Source organism: Trichosurus vulpecula, chromosome 6, assembly GCF_011100635.1.
Source record: "Trichosurus vulpecula isolate mTriVul1 chromosome 6, mTriVul1.pri, whole genome shotgun sequence".
NCBI classification, from domain to species: Eukaryota; Metazoa; Chordata; class Mammalia; order Diprotodontia; family Phalangeridae; genus Trichosurus; species Trichosurus vulpecula.
The window spans coordinates 196,761,463-196,765,803 of record NC_050578.1 but is presented as its reverse complement, the minus strand read 5'-3'; the positions used below and the strand labels follow the sequence as shown (position 1 = coordinate 196,765,803).

Here is a 4,341-nt window from a genome sequence, read left to right as displayed (position 1 = left end):
AAATAAAAAGTGAATAAATGTAAATATATACAAAATCATTAGATGCAATGAAATTTGGGAGGGAAAATTAGAAAAGGTTTCATGCAGAAGATGATGCCTGAGGTATATCCTAAAGAAAGAGAGGGACTCCCTAGGGTGGTGGTAAGGAAGGGCAAATTCCAGGAAAGAAGAATGACCGATGCAAAGACAGAGATGGGAGATGGAGTCTTATGTGTGAGGAGGAGAAAGTAGACCAGTTTGACTGTGTTTTAGAGTTTAGGAGAGTGAGTGATGTCTAATGAGTCTGGAAAGATAAATTAGGGCAAGGTTGTTTATATTTTATCCTAGAGGAATAGGAAGCTATTGGAGTTAACTAAGGAGTAGAATCACGTGTTCAGGTTTGAGCTTAATGAAAATTACTTTGGCAACAAATTATTGGATGGATCTAAGTAAAGAGAGAAGAGACGGACCAGTTAGGAGGTTGTCGCAATAATACAGATGAAAAGTCAATAAGTTCAAATGAACCCATTTGACATTCATAGCTATCCATAATTTAACATCACCTTCCCTTTCCAGCCTTATCTCATTATTCTCCTCCATTCCCTCTATACTCAAGTCAAACTGGATTACCCTCTCCCCTAAGCCCTGAACTTGGACAACTCTATTGTTGTCTGTGTCTAAATTGCCCTAAGTCCCCCTCAAACCATTTTTCTTTCCCATTTTTTAAAGCCCAATTCAAATATCTCCTATTCCAGGAAGTTACCTTATCTTCCCCCTCTGACCTCATATATACCTTTTTTTATTTCTCTCTGATAGAATTATTGTGTAATATTATATATGATACTTAACTGTGATTATATATTTCCTTTTCCTAGATAGCTAAATATATGAGAGCAGGTACTATGTCTAATCTAAACCAGTGACTAGAACAATTCTCTGCACAGATATGTAGAGGTTAGATCCAGATTGTGAGGGACTTTAAATGACAGACAAATTTGTCTTTTTTCCTATCACCAAAATCTTCTTGAGTATGGGACCAACATAGTCAGATAGATCTGTGCTTTAGATACCATTTTGGTGATTGTATGAAGATCAGAAATGGAGAGACTGGAGAAAGACTCAGGAGGCCACTGGAATAGTCCAGGGAAGAAGTGAGGAGGGTCCAAATAAGGGTGCTGGCCATATGAATGGAAAGGAGTCAGGAATGAGAGATGAGGTAGAGGTAGAGTGGGTGAGACTTGGGAACTGACTGGATATGTGGGCTGAAGGTGAGCATGCCTCATATGGATTTGTGTGCCAAGTAAACCCACTCAGCTCTGCTGAAGTATAAACCAGCCAGCCAAATGAAGGAGGGGATGGGAAGGTGTACGATTTCATTTTAGTATTGTTTTCCCACATTTAAGGAACAAATATTTATTCAAGAACCTAAGACATACAAAATGTGGGTGCCATCTTAGCCACTACCCTCTAGTTGTTGTGGAGGTCAGTGCAATATATTAGAAAGTACCTATTATTATGGGATTTCACCCAAAGTGTGAACAAAATAGTTCCATCATATCCATAAAGCTTCATTTCTACATGTATACATTCCTCCCTTCTTTCAAGGTCCAATTCCTTTAGGTGCCACCTCCTCCACAAAAACTTTCTTAATATTCCCAAAAGAAAGTGATTTCTCTCCTCTAATTTCCAATATTTTCTGGAAAAATGTTTTGCCCACTGTTTGTCTGATCACTCCTCTTCAGCCTCCTTTAATCATCCACATCATACCCCCTAACTGTGGGTGTACCCCAAGGTTCTGTCCTAGCCACTCTTCTTTTCTCCCTCTACATAAATTGGTAAACTCATCAGCTCCCAAAGACTTCACTTTCATCTCTGTGCTTGTGACTTATAGAATTGTATATCTAGTCCCAGTCTGTGCCCTGAACCTTAGTCCCACATCATCAATTGCCTACCTATGTTTCAAACTAGATATCCTAGAGACATTTTACTAAATTCATTATCTTTCCTCTAAAATCTCACCTCTTTCAAACTTCCCTTTTCTGCCAAAGACACCATCATCTTTTCAGTGTATTAATTTTATAATATCCACATTATTCTGGAATCCTCACTATCCCTCACCCCTTATCATTTGCCAAACCTTGGCATTTCTACCTTCATAATATCTCTTGCATGCAACTCCTTATCTTCATTAAGATAGCTACCACCCCACACAGCTGTGGATCGCGTCTCCACGTGCGTCGTTTCCCAGGCGGGCTATGGCTCCTCGCGGGAGGAAGCGCAAGGCGGACGCGGCAGCAGACGGGGAAGCCGAGAAGCCGGAGAAGCTGGCTCAGGGCGGCGATGCGGGCGTGGGAGAGGCCCGCGTGGTCATTGAGCACTGCCGGAGCTGACGCGTGTACGCACGCCACGCGGAAGCGATAAGTCAGGCGCTGCGCCTCGCCCGCCCGGAGCTGCCGGTGCTGCTGAACCCAGCCAAGCCCCGCCGGAGCAGTTTCGAGGTGACGCTGCAGCGCCCCGACGGCAGCCGGGTGGAGCTCTGGAGTGGCATTAAGAAGGGGCCCCCACGAAAACTGAAGTTTCCCGAGCCGGGGCAGTTGGTGGAGGAGCTTAAGAACCGGTGGCCCTAAGTGAGCAGGACATCCCATGACGAGCTGTCTGTCCCCAGTGAGTTTGGAGCATCCATGATGGAACGTAACCAAATCTCCAGTCCCGTCCCTGAAGCTATCGTTCCTTCCTCTGGGTGCATGGTGAGCTTGGTGATGTCAAATTGTTAATAAAAGCTTTTGATACAGTTCAAAAAAAAAAAAGATAGCTACCACCTTAGTTCAGACCTTTATGCGCTGTCGTCTAGACTGCTGCAATAGCCTCTGAATTGGTCCCACTGCCCCAAGTCTCTCCCTACTACAATTCATCCTATACATTGCTGCCAAAATAATTTTCCTTAAGCTCATACGTGACCATGTGACTTCAGTACTCGGTCAACTCCAATAGCTCTGTATTTCTAGGGAGGGAGGAAGAGACGAGGATTATGGCCAGAGGTGAGTGGTTTGGAAATAGTGGTGAGGAAGATATGTGGAAGTCTTTCTGCTCAAGATAAGGTAAAAACTTACCTATCAGTGCCGAGAATGATTCCCAGGGGCATTGTCTGAAGTTCCTGTGGGATGAGAATGGCTGGAGAGCATGCAGAGTGATTTAGAAAGAATAAAATATACATGGGGGAAGCATGGCTAGGGAACACTTGGAGAAGAGGACATATGTAGGGAAGAGGCCATGAGTATAAGGAATACCCCCTGTCAGGGATACACCTAGGGCAGTATCCCAGCTGGACACCCACCTGATTCTGATACTTTTGCTTACTGCTTCCCCCATCAGGGTCACTGATATCATCTGCTGGTTTGTTGTTATCATCAGTTGGGGATGGGAGGGAGGCAGCCTGCTGTGTTGTCACATGGTCATGTCCATTACTGGACTATTTGCTCTGTTGTGCTGTGATTTTCTGGTCTGCTGTGGTACTGTCAACCACTAGTATCTCTCCTGAAACGCTTCTTCTGGACCATCTGCCATTTGAAGCTGATCTTCAACTGAAATCTGTGCTACATCTCCACCCCTGCAGGAAGGAATCTTGACTCTAAGCCATTGTCCCAGGGACCTTTTCAGGTCTTTTTGAAGTCAGACCCTGCACCTGGCCAGTTAGTGATAAGACGCCCTCAGGCACTGGTAAAAATCTGTCTTGAACTTCTCTGTTTCTGCTTTTATCTCTGCTCCTACCTCACTGGGTTATCATGAGGATCAAATGAGCTAATGCTTACACGTGCAAAATGATATATAAACACCTGCTTCATTATTACCTTGATGGCACCCAACCCAAAATATTAATGACCAAGTGCAGGCTCCGTGGCTGGAAAACTAAAATTATGCAACGTTTACCAATTTGGGGATCATTTTGGAAAAGCACAGGGTGAACTTTGTTTAAGCAAATTGGATGGGATGGGTAGGTATGGGGGTGAGTGAAGGACCATTTGTTTTCTTCTGCTGCTTACCCTATAAGGAGCTTATCAAACACAAGTTTACAAATTGGGAAGCCTCTGTTTTTAGCAGATTAGCGGTAAAATATTAGCCAAGTATAGCAGGCAAGCCATTTGCCCCAAATGTTAGTTTACTTGACTCTTTTTCTTCGACAGTAGGCAGATAAAGCAAGTCATCAGATTGATGAGGAGAATGGCAGATGGCTCCCAGAGTCTCCATTAAGCGGCTAAACATTGGTTTGCTGGGCTTGGACATATATTGGACTCAAGCCAGAAATCACACTTCCTTTTCCCCCAGATGATCATCAAATAGCTCACCCCAAAGTCTTACGAGATG

The 4,341-nt window shown here is 43.9% G+C and overlaps 1 pseudogene; it reads left to right on the top strand.

Annotated features, from left to right (window-relative positions):
* Positions 1-2,196: 2,196 nt before the first annotated feature.
* Positions 2,197-2,606, top strand: LOC118854876 (annotated as a pseudogene).
* The last annotated feature ends 1,735 nt before the right edge of the window (positions 2,607-4,341 follow it).